The sequence below is a fragment of the Primulina tabacum genome, chromosome 10 (assembly GCF_025594145.1).
Source record: "Primulina tabacum isolate GXHZ01 chromosome 10, ASM2559414v2, whole genome shotgun sequence".
Classification (NCBI taxonomy): Eukaryota; Viridiplantae; Streptophyta; class Magnoliopsida; order Lamiales; family Gesneriaceae; genus Primulina; species Primulina tabacum.
This window is the reverse complement of record NC_134559.1, coordinates 38,746,586-38,759,909: the sequence shown is the minus strand read 5'-3', so window position 1 is coordinate 38,759,909 and position 13,324 is coordinate 38,746,586. Positions and strand designations below refer to the sequence as shown.

Below are 13,324 nucleotides of genomic sequence, written 5' to 3'. Positions count from 1 at the left end.
GGACCTCCTGGGAAGTCCTCGTGTCACGATCGTTTATGTAAATTATGGCTAAAACAATCGAAATAATTGTTTTTAATGAGTTAACCGTCTACGGAGTAATCTGCGTCATACCCTTCCGCACAAAACCGGCTCACGACAACAAAAATCGCTAAATTTTCTCAGAAAATAGAAAAAAAATAAGAATAAGAAAAAAGCGAATGTAAAGCTATTATTATGGCTGAGATACGATAAAATGGAACTGGAATCGAATTTCGGACTTTCTAAGCAGATTTCTCGAGGAAACGAAAGTTTAACAGAAGCGGAAAATCGCAAATTAGAGGGTCTTAAAGAACAAATTCGGCTAAAATCTCGCCAGCTCATTGCGGAGTAATGAGTCTCGTTCGTTTGCCTGTTTACAATAAAATTAGCCTACAATTTTGTCCAAATCCGGCAGTGCCCGGGCCACGTTGATTTCACATGTCTTATCTGGTTCCGATCGAGATTCAGATGATTTGAGCCGAAAATCGTCTGTCAACAAGTTATCAAAAATAGAAAAAAACAAAAAGGGATGCAACATGATGACTTCCCAGGGGGTCGCCCATCCTAGTACTGGTCTCGCCCAAGCATGCTTAACTTCGAAGTTCTAATGGTATCCGGTGCATTAGTGCTGGTATGATCGCACCCGACATTAAGTGGGTTGTTTATTCTTATATCCCTCGAGTACGTGTGTAGCGGGCGATGATAGACAACAAGCGGCACTGCTCTCGCCCAATCAGAACCATGAAATTAAGCGTTCTGGCGCAATGGCAGAGCTAGGATGGTTCACCTACCGGGAAGTCCTCGTGTCGCGACCGTTTACGTAAATTATGGCTAAAACAGACGAAATAATTGTTTTTAATGAGTTTACCGTCTCCGGAGTAATCTGTGTCATACCCTTCCGCACAGAACCGGCTAACGATAACAAAAATCGATAAATGTTTCGAGAAAATAGAAAAAAAATAAGAATAGAAAAATAGCGAATGTAAAGCTATTATTATGCCTGAGATATCATAAAATGGAACCGGAGTCGAATTTCGAACTTCCTAAGCAGATTTTTCGAGGAAACGGAAGCTTAACAGAAGCGGAAAATCGCAAATTAGAGGGTCTTAGAGATGAAATTCGGCTAAAATCTCGCCAGTCCGCAATGAGTCTCGTTCGTTTGCCCGTTTACAATCAAATTAGGCTACAATTTTGTCCAAATCTGGCAGTGCCCGAGCTACGTTGATTTCACATGTTTTATCTTGTCCCGATCGAGATTCAGATGATTTGAGCCGAAAATCGTCTGTCAACAGGTAATCAAAAATAGGAAAACACGAAAAAGGGTGCAACACGAGGACTTCCCAGGGGGTGTTCTGATGGGATCCGGTGCATTAGTGATGGTATGATCGCACCTGACATTGAGTGGGATGTTTATTCTCATATCCTTCGAGTACGAGTGAAGCGGGCGGCGATGGACAACACGCGGCACTGCTCTCGCCCAGGGGGTCACTCATCCTAGTACTGCTCTCGCCCAAGCACGCATAACTTCGGAGTTCTGATGGGATCCGGTGCATTAGTGCTGGTATGATCGCACCCGACATTGAGTGGGATGTTTATTCTTATATCACTCGAGTACGTGTGGAGCGGGCGGCGATGGACAACACGCGGCACTGCACTCGCCCAATCAAAACCATGAAGTTGATGGGTGACCTCCTTGGGAAGTGCTCGTGTCGCGACCGTTTACGTAGATTATGTATAAAACAGTCGAAAATAAATTTTTTTAATGAGTTAACCGTCTCTGGAGTAATTTGCGTCATACCATTCGCGCAAAACCGGTTCACGACAACAAAAATCGTTAAATGCTCCCAAAAAATAGAAAAAAAAGGAATTCGGCTAAAATCTTACAATAAAATAGAACAGGAATCGAATTTCGGACTTTCTAAGCGGATTTCTCGAGGAAACGGAAGCTTAACAGAAGCGAAAAATCGCAAATTAGAGGGTCTTAGAGAAGGAATTCGGCTAAAATCTCGCCAGCTCATTGCGGAGTAATGAGTCTCGTTCGTTTGTCTGTTTACAATCAAATTCGGCTACAATTTTTTCCAAATCCGGCAGTGTCCGAGATACGTTGATTTCACATGCTTAACTTCGGAGTTCTGATGGGATCCGGTGCATTAGTGCTGGTATGATCGCAACCGACATTGAGTGGGATGTTTATTCTTATATCCCTCGAGTATGTGTGGAGCGGGCGGCGATGGACAACACGCGGCACTGCACTCGCCCAATCAGAACCATGAAGTTAATCGTTCTGGCGCGATGGCAGAGCAAGGATGGGTGACCTCCCCAGGAAGTCCTCGTGTCACGACCGTTTACGTAAATTATGGCTAAATCAGTCGAAATAATTGTTTTCAATGAGTTAACCATCTCCGGAGTAATATGCATCATACCCTTCCGCCCAGAACCGGCTCACGACAACAAAAATCGTTAAATGTTCCCAGAAAATAGAAAAAAAATAAGAATAAGAAAATAGCGAATGTAAAGCTATTATTATGCCTTGGATACGATAAAATGGAGCCGTAATCGAATTTTGGACTTCCTAAGCGGATTTCTCGAGGAAACGGAAGCTTAAAAGAATCGGAAAATCGCAAATTAGAGGGTCTTAGAGAAGGAATTTGGCTAAAATCTCGCCAGCTCATTGCGATGTAATGAGTCTCGTTCGTTTGCCCGTTTACAATCAAATTAGGATACAATTTTGTCCAAATTCGGCAGCGCCCGAGCTACGTTGATTTCACATGTCTTATCTGGTCCCGATCGAGATTTAGATGATTTGAGCCGAAAATCGTATGTTAACAAGTAATCAAAAATAGAAAAACAAGAAAAGGGGTGCAACACGAGGACAGCCCATGGGGTCACTCATCCTAGTACTGCTCTCGCCCAAGCACATATAACTTCAGAGTTCTGATGGGATCCGGTGCATTAGTGCTGGTAAGATCGCACCCGACATTGAGTGGGATGTTCATTCTTATATCCCTCGAGTACGTGTGGAGCGGGTGGCGATGGACAACACGCGGCACTGCTCTCGCCCAATCAAAACTATGAAGTTAAGCGTTCTGGCGCGATGGCCGAGCTAGGTTGGGTGACCTCCCTGAGAAGTCCTCGTGTCACGACCGTTTACGTAAATTATGGATAAAACAGTCGAAAATAATTTTTTTTAATGAGTTAACCGTCTCCGGAGTAATCTGCGTCATACCATTCCACACAGAACCGGCTCACGACAAAAAAAATTGCTAAATGTTACCAAAAAATAGAAAAAAATAAGAAGAAGAAAATAGCGAATGTAAAGCTATTATTATGCCTGGGATACGATAAAATGGAACCGGAATCGAATTTCGAACTTCCTAAGCGTATTTCTCGAGGAAACAGAAGCTTAACAGAAGCGGAAAATCGCAAATTAGAGGGTCTTAGAGAAGGAATTCGGCTAAAATCTCGCCAGCTCATTGCAGAGTAATGAGTCTCATTCGTTTGTCCGTTTACAATCAAATTCGGCTACAATTTTGTCAAAATCCGGCAGTGCCCGAGATAAGTTTATTTCACATGTCTTATCTGGTCCTGATCGAGATTCAGATGATTTGAGCCAAAAATCGTCTGTTAACAATTAATCAAAAATAGAAAAACACGAAAAGAGGTGCAACATGAGGAATTCCAAGGGGCTCACCCATCCTGGTACTGCACTCGCCCAAGCACACTTAACTTCGGAGTTCTGATGGGATCCGGTGCATTAGTGCTGGTATGATCGCACCCGACCTTGAGTGGGATGTTTATTCTTTTATCCCTCGTGTACGTTTGGAGCAGGCGGCGATTGACAACACGCGGCACTACTCTATCCCAATCAGAACCATGAAGTTAATCATTCTCGGCGCGATGGCAGAGATAGGATGGGTGACTTCCCTGGGAAGTCCTCGTGTCTAGACGGTTTACGTAAATTATGGCTAAAACAGCCGAAATAATTGTTTCAAATGAGTTAACCATCTCCGGAGTAATCGGCGTCATACCCTTCCGCGCAGAACCGGCTCACGACAACAAAAATCGCTAAATGCTCCCAAAAAATAGAAAAAAAATAAGAATAAGAAAATAGCGAATGTAAAGCTATTATTATGCCTGTGATACGATAAAATGGAACCTGAATCGAATTTCGGACTTCCTAAGCGGATTTCTCGAGGAAACGGAAGCTTAACAGAAGCGGAAAATCGCAAATTAGAGGGTCTTAGAGAAGGAATTCGGCTAAAATCTCGCCAGCTCATTGCGGAGTAATGAGTCTCGTTCGTTTTCCCGTTTACAATCAAATTAGGCTACAATTTTGTCCAAATCCGGCAGTGCCTGAGCTATATTGATTTCACATGTCTTATTTGGTCCCGATCGAGATTCAGATGATTTGAGCCGAAAATCGTCTATCAACATTTAATCAAAAATAGAAAAACACGAAAAGGGGTGCAACATGAGGAAATCCCAAGAGGTCACACAGCCTAGTACAGCTCTCGTCCAAGCACGCTTAACTTCGGAGTTCTGAGGGGATCCGGTGCATTAATGCTGGTATGATCGCACCTGACATTGAGTGGGATGTTTATTCTTATATCCCTCGAGTATGTGTGGAGCGGGCGGCGATGGACAACACGCGGCACTGCTCTCGCCCAATCAAAACCATGAAGTTAAGCGTTCTGGCGCGATGGCAGAGCTAGGATGGGTGACCTCCCTAGGAAGTCCTCCTGTCACGACCGTTTACGTAAATTATGGCTAAAACAGTCGAAATAATTGTTTTTAATGAGTTAACCATCTCCGGAGTAATCTGCATCATACCCTTCCGCACAGAACCGGCTCACGACAACAAAAATCGCTAAATGTTCCTAGAAAATAGAAAAAAAATAAAAATAAGAAAATAGCGAATGTAAAGCTATTATTATGCCTGGGATACGATAAAATGGAACCGGAATCAAATTTTGGACTTCCTAAGCGGATTTCTCGAGGAGACGGAAGCTTAACAGAAGCGGAAAATCGCAAATTAGAGGGTCTTAGAGAAGGAATTCGGCTAAAATCTCGCCAGCTCATTGCGAAGTAATGAGTCTCGTTCGTTTGCCCGTTTACAATCAAATTAGGCTACAATTTTGTTCAAATCCGGCAGTGCCTGAGCTACTTTGATTTCACATGTCTTATCTGGTCACGATCGAAATTCAGATGATTTGAGCCGAAAATCGTCTGTCAACAATTAATCAAAAATAGAAAAACAAGAAAAGGGATACAACACGAGGAATTCCCAAGGGGTCACCCATCCTAGTATAGCTCTCGTCCAAGAACGCTTAACTTCGGAGTTCTGAGGGGATCCGGTGCATTAATCCTGGTATGATCGCACCTGACATTGAGTGGGATGTTTATTTTTATATCCCTCGAGTATGTGTGGAGCGGGCGGCGATGGACAACACGCGGCACTGCTCTCGCCCAATCAGAACCATGAAGTTAAGCGTTCTGGCGCGATGGCAGAGCTAGGATGGGTGACCTCCCTGAGAAGTCCTCTTGTCGCGACCGTTTACGTAAATTATGGCTAAAACAGTCGAAATAATTGTTTTTAATGAGTTAACCTTCTCCGGAGTAATCTGCGTCATACCCTTCCGCACAGAACCGGCTCACGACAACAAAAATCGCTAAATGTTCCTAGAAAATAGAAAAAAAAATAAGAATAAGAAAATAGCAAATGTAAAGCTATTATTATGCCTGGGATACGATAAATGGAACCGGAATCGAATTTTGGACTTCCTAAGCAGATTCTCGAGGAAACGGAAGCTTAACAGAAGCGGAAAATCGCAAATTAGAGGGTCTTAGAGAAGGAATTCGGCTAAAATCCTCCATCTCATTGCGGAGTAATGAGTCTCGTTCGTTTGCCCGTTTACAATCAAATTAGCCTACAGTTTGTCCAAATCCGACAGTGCCCGAGCTACGTTGATTTCACATGTCTTATCTGGTCCCGATCGAGATTTAGATGATTTGAGCCGAAAATCGCCTATCAACAAGTAATCAAAAATAGAAAAACACGAAAAGGGGAACAATACGATGACTTCCCACGGGGTCACCCATCCTAGTACTGCTCTCGCCCAAGTACGCTTACATTCGAAGTTCTGATGGGATCCGGTGCATTAGTGCTAGTATGATCGCACCCGACATTGAGTGGATTTTTAATCTTATATCTTTCGAGTACGTGTGGAGCGGGCGACGATGGACAACACGCGGCACTGCTCTCGCCAAATCAAAACCATGAAGTTAAGCGTTCTGGCGCGATGGCCGAGCTAGGATGGCTGACCTTCCTGGAAGTCCTTGTGTCGCGACCGTTTACGTAAATTATGGGTAAAACAGTCGAAATAATTGTTTTTAATGAGTTAACCATCTCCGGAGTAATCTGCGTCACACCCTTCCGCACAGAACCGGCTCACGGCAATATAAATCGCAATTTCGAACTTCCTAAGCGGATTTCTCGAAGAAACGGAAGCTTAACAGAAGCGGAAAATCGCAAATTAGAGTGTCTTAGAGAAGGAATTCGGCTAAAATCTCGCCAGCTCATTGCGGAGTAATGAGTCTCGTTCGTTTGCCCGTTTACAATCAAACTAGGCTACAATTTTGTCCAAATCCGGTAGTGCCCGAGCTACGTTGATTTCACATGTCTTATCTGGTCCCGATCGAGATTCAGAGGATTTGAGCCGAAAATCGTCTATACACAAGTAATCAAAAATAGAAAAACACAAAAAGGGGTGCATCATGAAGACTTACCAGGGGGTCAGCCATCCTAGTACTGCTCTCGCCCAAGCACGCTTAACTTCGGAGTTCTGATGGGATCCGATGCATTAGTGCTGGTATGATCGCACCCGAAATTGAGTGGGATTTTTATTCTTATATCTCTCGAATACGTGTGGAGTGGGCGACGATGGACAACACGCGGCACTGCTCTCGCCCAATCAGAACCATGAAGTTAAGCGTTTTAGCGCGATGGTAGAGCTAGAATGGGTGACCTTTCTGGGAAGTCCTCGTGTCGCGACCATTTACGTAAATTATGGCTAAAACAGTCGAAATAATTGTTTTTAATGAGTTAACCGTCTCCGGAGTAATCTGCGTCATACCCTTCCGCACAGAATCGGCTCACGGCAACAAAAATCGCTAAATGTTCCGAGAAAATAGAAAAAAAATAAGAAGAAGAAAATAGCGAATGTTAAGCTGTAATTATGCCTGAGATACCATAAAATGGAACAGGAATCTAATTTCGAACTTCCTAAGCGGATTTCTTGAGGAAACGGAAGCTTAAAAGAAGCGAAAAATCGCAAATTAGAGAGTCTTAGAGAAGGAATTCGGCTAAAATCTCGCCAGCTCATTGCAGAGTAATGAGTCTTATTCGTTTGTCCGTTTACAATCAAATTCGGCTACAATTTTGTCAAAATCCGGCAGTGCCCGAGATAAGTTGATTTCACATGTCTTATCTGGTCCCGATCGAGATTCAGATGATTTGAGCCGAAAATCGTATGTCAACAAGTAATCAAAAATAGAAAAACACGAAAAGGGGTACAACAAGTGGACTTCACAGGGGGTCACCCATCCTAGTACTGCTCTCGCCCAAGCACGCTTAGAGAAGGAATTCGGCTAAAATCTCGCCAGCTCATTGCGTAGCATTGAGTCTCAGTCATTTGCTTGTTTACCCATCCTAGTACTGCTCTTGCCCAAGCACGCTTAACTTCGGAGTTCTGATTGGATCCGGTGCATTAGTGCAGGTATGATCGCACCCGACATTGAGTGGGATGTTTATTCTTATATCTCTCTAGTACGTGTGGAGCGGGCGACGATGGACAACACGCGGCACTGCACTCGCCCAATCAGAACTATGAAGTTAAGCGTTCTGGCGCGATGGCCGAGCTAGGATGGGTGACCTTCCTGGGAAGTCATTGTGTCCCGACCGTTTACGTAAATTATGGCTAAAACAGTCGAAATAATTGTTTTAATGAGTTAACCGTCTCCGGAGTAATCTGCGTCATACCCTTCCACACAGAACCGGCTCACAGCAACAAAAATCGCTAAATGTTCCCAGAAAATAGAAAAAAAATAAGAAGAAGAAAATAGCGAATGTAAAGCTATTATTATGCCTGAGATACGATAAAATGGAACAGGAAACGAATTTCGAACTTCCTAAGCAGATTTCTCGAGGAAACGGAAGCTTAACAGAAGCGGAAAGTCGCAAATTAGAGGTCTTAGAGATGGAATTCGCCTAAAATCTCGCCAGCTCATTTCGGAGTAATGATTCTCGGTCGTTTGCTCGTTTACAATCAAATTAGCCTACAATTTTGTCCAAATCCGGCAGTGCCCGAGCTACGTTGATTTCACATGTCTTATTTGGTCCCGATCGAGATTCTGATGATTTGAGCCGAAAATCGGCTGTCAACAATTAATCAAAAATAGAAAAACACGAAAAGGGGTGCAACACGAGGACTTCTCAGGGGGTCAGACATCCTAGTACTACTCTTGCCCAAGCATGCTTAACTTCGGAGTTCTGATGGGATCCGGTGCATTAGTGCTGGTATGATCGCACCCGATATTGAGTGGGAAGTTTATTCTTATATCTCTCGAGTACGTGTGGAGCGGGCGACGATGGACTACACGCGGCACTGCTCTCGCTCAATAAGAACCATGAAGTTAAGCGTTCTGGCGCGATGGCAGAGCTAGGATGGGTCACCTTCCTGGGAAGTCCTCGTGTCGCCACCGTTTACGTAAATTAGGGCTAAAACTGTCGAAATAATTGTTTTTAATGAGTTAACCATCTCCGGAGTAATCTTTGTCACACCCTTCCGCACAGAACCGGCTCACGGCAATATAAATCGCTAAATGTTCCCAGAAAATAGAAAAAAATAAAAAGAAGAAAATAGCGAATGTAAAGCTATTATTATGCCTAAGATACGATTAAATGGAACAGGAATCGAATTTCGAACTTCATAAGAGGATTTCTCGATGAAACGAAAGCTTAACAGAAGCGGAAAATCGCAAATTAGAGGGTCTTAGAGAAGGAATTCGGCTAAAATCTCGCCAGCTCATTGCGGAGTAATGAGTCTCGTTCGTTTGCCCGTTTACAATCAAACTAGGCTACAATTTTGTCCAAATCCGGTAGGGCCCGAGCTACGTTGATTTCACATGTCTTATATGGTTTCGATCGAGATTCAGATGATTTGAGCCGAATATCGTCTGTCAACAAGTAATCAAAAATAGAAAAACAAGAAAAGGGGTGCATCACGAGGACTTAGCAGGGGGTCACCCATCCTAGTACTGCTCTCGCCCAAGCACGCTTAACTTTGGAGTTCTAATGGGATCCGGTGCATTAGTGTTGGTATGATCGCACCCGACATTGAGTGGGATTTTTATTCTTATATCTCTCGAGTACGAGTGGAGCGGGCGACGATGGACAACACGCGGCACTGATCTCGCCCAATCAGAACCATGAATTTAAGCGTTCTGGCGCGATGGCAGAGCTAGGATGGGTGACCTCCCTGGGAAGTTCTCGTGTCGCGACCGTTTATGTAAATCATAGCTAAAACAGTCGAAATAATTGTTTTTAAAGAGTTAACCGTCTCCGGAGTAATCTGCGTCATACCCTTCCGCACAGAACCGGCTCACGGCAACAAAAATCGCTAAATGTTCCAGAAAATAGAAAAAAAAAATAAAAAGAAAAAAATAGCAAATGTAAAGCTATTATTATGCTTGAGATACGATAAAATGGAACATGAATCGAATTTCGAACTTCCTAAGCGGATTTCTCGAGTAAACGGAAGCATAACAGAAGCAGAAAATCGCAAATTAGAGGGTCTTAGACAAAGAATTCGGCTAAAATCTCGCCAGCACATTGCGGAGTAATGAGTCTCGTTCGTTTTCCAGTTTACAATCAAATTAGCCTACAATTTTGTCGAAATCCGACAGTGCCCGAGCTACGTTGATTTCACATGTCTTATTTAGTCCCGATCAAGATTCAGATGATTTGAGCCGAAAATCGTTTGTCAACAAGAAATCAAAAATTGAAAAACACGAAAATGGGTGCAACACGAGGACTTCCCAGGGGGTCACCCATCCTAGTACTGCTCTTGCCAAAGAACGCTTAAATTCAGAGTTCTGATGGGATCCGGTGCATTAGTGCTGGTATGATCGCACCAGACATTGAGTGCGATTTTTATTCTTATATCTCTCGATTACGTGTGAAGCGGGCGACGATGGACAACACGCGGCACTGCTCTCGCCCAATCAGAACCATGAAATTAAGCGTTCTAGCGCGATAGAAGAGCTAGGACGGGTGACCTCCCTGGGAAGTCCTCGTGTAGCGACCGTTTACGTAAATTATAGCTAAAATAGTCGAAATAATTGTTTTTAATGAGTTAAACGGCTCCGGAGTAATCTGCGTCATATCCTTTTCCGCACTGAACCGGCTCACGACAACAAAAATCGCTAAATGTTCCCAAAAAATAGAAAAAAAAATAAGAAGAAGAAAATAGCGAATGTAAAGCTATTATTATGCCTGGGATACGATAAAATTGAACCGGAATCGAATTTCGAATTTTCTAAGCGGATTTCTTGAGGAAACGGAAGCTTAACAGAAGCGGAAAATCGCAAATTAGAGGGTCTTAGAGAAGGAATTCGGCTAAAATCTCGTCAGCTCATTGCGGAGCAATGAGTCTCATTTTTTTGCCCGTTTACAATCAAATTAGCCTACAATTTTGTCCAAATCCGGCAGTGCCCGAGCTACGTTGATTTCACATGTCCTATCTGGTCCCGATCGAGATTCAGATGATTTGAGCAAAAAATCGTCTGTCAACAAGTAATCAAAAATAGAAAAACACGAAAAGGGGTGCAACACGAGGACTTCCCAGGGGGTCACCCATCCTACTAGTACTGCTCTCGCCCAAGCACGCTTAACGTTGAAGTTCTGATGGGATCCGGTGCATTAAGGCTGGTATGATCGCACCAGACATAGAGTGCGATTTTTATTCTTATATCTTTCGAGTACGTGTGGAGCGTGCGACGATGGACAACACGCGGCACTGCTCTCGCCCAATCAGAACCATGAAGTTAAGCGTTCTGACGCGATGGCAAAGCTAGGATGGGTGACCTTCCTGGGAAGTCCTCGTGTCGCGATCGTATACGTAAATTATGGCTAAAACAGTCGAAATAATTGTTTTTAATGAGTTAACCGTCTCCGGAGTAATCTGCGACATACCCTTCCGCACAGAACCAGCTCACGGCAACAAAAATCGCTAAATGTTCCCAGAAAATAGAAAAAAAATAAGAAGAAGAAAACAGCGAATGTAAAGCTATTATTATGCATGAGATACGAGAAAATGGAACAGGAATCGAATTTCGAACTTCCTAAGCGGATTTCTCGATGAAACGGAAGCTTAAATGAAGAGGAAAATCGTAAATTAGAGGGCTTCAGAGAAGAAATTCGGCTAAAATCTCGATCCGCAATGAGCCTCGTTCGTTGCCCGTTTACAATCAAATTAGGCTACAATTTTGTCCAACACGAAAATAACGAAAAGGGGAGCAACACGAGGACTTCCCAGGGGTCACCCATCCTTGCACTGCTCTTGCCCAAGCACGCTTAACTTCGGAGTTATGATGGGATCCGGTGCATTATTGCTGGTATGATCGCACCCGACATTGAGTGGAATGTTTATTCTTATATCTCCTGAGTACGTGTGGAGCGGGCGGCGAGGGACAACACGCGGCACTGCACTCGCCCAATCAGAACCATGAAGTTTGCGTTCTGGCGCGATGGCAGAGCTAGGATGGGTGACCTCCCATAGGAATTCCTCGTGTCGGGACCGTTTACGTAAATTATGGCTAAAACAGTAGAAATAATTGTTTTTAATGAGTTAACTGTCTCCGGAGTAATCTGCGTCATACCCTTCCACACAGAACCGGCTCACGGCAACAAAAATCGCTAAATGTTCCCAGAAAATAGAAAAAAAAAATAAGAAGAAGAAAATATCGAATGTAAAGCTATTATTATGTCTGAGATAGGATAAAATGGAACAGGAATCGAATTTCAAACTTTCTAAGAGAATTTCTCGAGGAAGCGGAAGTTTAACAGAATCGGAAAATCGCAAATTAAAGGGTCTTAGAGAAGGAATTCGGCTAAAATCTCGCCATCTCATTGCGGAGTAATGTGTCTCGTTCGTTTGCCCGTTTACAATCAAATTAGGAAATAATTTTGTCCAAATCCGGCACTGCCCGAGCTACGTTGATTTCACATATCTTATCTGGTCTCGATCGAGATTCAGATGATTTGAGCCGAAAATCGTCTGTCAACAAGTAATCAAAAATAGATTAACACGAAAAGAGGTGCAACACGAGGACTTCGCAGGGGGACACCCATCCTAGTACTGCTCTAGCCCAAGCACGGTTGACTTCGGAGTTCTGATGGGATCCGGTGCATTAGTGCTGGTATGATCGCACCCGACATTGAGTAGGATGTTTATTCTTATATTCCTCGAGTACGTGTGGAGCGGGCGGCGATAGACAACACGCGGCATTGCTCTCGCCGATTAAAAACCATGAAGTTAGCGTTCTGGCGCGATGGCAGAGTTAGTATGGGTGACCTCCTTGGGAAGTCCTCGTGTCGCGACCGTTTACGTAAATTATGGCTAAAACAGTCGAAATAATTGTTTTAATGAGTTAACCGTCTCCGGAGTAATCTGCGTCATACCCTTCCGCACAGAACCGGCTCACGACAACAAAAACCGATAAATGTTCCCAGAAAATAGAAAAAAAAATAAGAAGAAGGAAATAACGAATGTAAAGCTATTATTATTCTTGGGATACGATAAAATGGAACCAGAATCGAATTTCGAACTTCCTAAGCGGATTTCTCGAGGAAACGAAAGCTTAACAGAAGCGGTAAATCGCAAATTAGAGGGTCTTAGAGAAGGAATTCGGCTAAAATCTCGTCAGCTCATTGCGTAGTAATGAGTCTCGTCCGTTTGCCCGTTTACAATCAAATTAGCCTACAATTTTGTCCAAATCCGGCAGTGCCCGAGCTACTTTCATTTCACATGTCTTATCTGGTCCGATCGAGATTCAGATGATTTGAGCCCAAAATCGTCTGTCAACAAGTAATCAAAAATAAAAAAAAAACACGAAAAAGGGTGCAACACGAGGACTTCCCAGGGGGTCACCCATCCTTGTATTGCTCTCGCCCATCTTAACTTCGGAGTTCTGATGGGATCCGGTGCATTAGTGCTGGTATGATCGCACCCGACATTGAGTGGGATGT

The 13,324-nt window shown here is 43.6% G+C and overlaps 7 non-coding genes and 8 pseudogenes across 7 annotated transcripts; all 15 read right to left on the bottom strand.

The window, feature by feature from the left end:
• Positions 1-544: 544 nt before the first annotated feature.
• LOC142511144 (5S ribosomal RNA) lies at positions 545-663 on the bottom strand (annotated as a pseudogene).
• An 811-nt stretch (positions 664-1,474) lies between these two features.
• On the bottom strand, positions 1,475-1,593 carry LOC142512481 (5S ribosomal RNA; annotated as a pseudogene).
• A 1,281-nt stretch (positions 1,594-2,874) lies between these two features.
• On the bottom strand, positions 2,875-2,993 carry LOC142511159 (5S ribosomal RNA; annotated as a pseudogene).
• Positions 2,994-3,676: 683 nt separating this feature from the next.
• Positions 3,677-3,795, bottom strand: LOC142507578 (5S ribosomal RNA). Its single transcript, XR_012805832.1, has one exon. It is a non-coding gene; the product is annotated as a 5S ribosomal RNA (ribosomal RNA).
• A 684-nt stretch (positions 3,796-4,479) lies between these two features.
• LOC142511536 (5S ribosomal RNA) lies at positions 4,480-4,598 on the bottom strand (annotated as a pseudogene).
• Positions 4,599-5,281: 683 nt separating this feature from the next.
• LOC142509548 (5S ribosomal RNA) lies at positions 5,282-5,400 on the bottom strand. The gene has a single exon (XR_012807716.1). It is a non-coding gene; the product is annotated as a 5S ribosomal RNA (ribosomal RNA).
• A 680-nt stretch (positions 5,401-6,080) lies between these two features.
• On the bottom strand, positions 6,081-6,199 carry LOC142511359 (5S ribosomal RNA; annotated as a pseudogene).
• A 583-nt stretch (positions 6,200-6,782) lies between these two features.
• Positions 6,783-6,901, bottom strand: LOC142509384 (5S ribosomal RNA). The gene has a single exon (XR_012807561.1). It is a non-coding gene; the product is annotated as a 5S ribosomal RNA (ribosomal RNA).
• Positions 6,902-8,488: 1,587 nt separating this feature from the next.
• On the bottom strand, positions 8,489-8,607 carry LOC142516859 (5S ribosomal RNA). The gene has a single exon (XR_012812630.1). It is a non-coding gene; the product is annotated as a 5S ribosomal RNA (ribosomal RNA).
• A 682-nt stretch (positions 8,608-9,289) lies between these two features.
• LOC142507801 (5S ribosomal RNA) lies at positions 9,290-9,408 on the bottom strand. Its single transcript, XR_012806046.1, has one exon. It is a non-coding gene; the product is annotated as a 5S ribosomal RNA (ribosomal RNA).
• A 684-nt stretch (positions 9,409-10,092) lies between these two features.
• On the bottom strand, positions 10,093-10,211 carry LOC142509663 (5S ribosomal RNA). The gene has a single exon (XR_012807826.1). It is a non-coding gene; the product is annotated as a 5S ribosomal RNA (ribosomal RNA).
• A 686-nt stretch (positions 10,212-10,897) lies between these two features.
• LOC142510702 (5S ribosomal RNA) lies at positions 10,898-11,019 on the bottom strand (annotated as a pseudogene).
• A 568-nt stretch (positions 11,020-11,587) lies between these two features.
• On the bottom strand, positions 11,588-11,705 carry LOC142511546 (5S ribosomal RNA; annotated as a pseudogene).
• A 685-nt stretch (positions 11,706-12,390) lies between these two features.
• LOC142517290 (5S ribosomal RNA) lies at positions 12,391-12,509 on the bottom strand. Its single transcript, XR_012813044.1, has one exon. It is a non-coding gene; the product is annotated as a 5S ribosomal RNA (ribosomal RNA).
• A 684-nt stretch (positions 12,510-13,193) lies between these two features.
• LOC142511151 (5S ribosomal RNA) lies at positions 13,194-13,307 on the bottom strand (annotated as a pseudogene).
• Between the last annotated feature and the right edge of the window lie 17 nt (positions 13,308-13,324).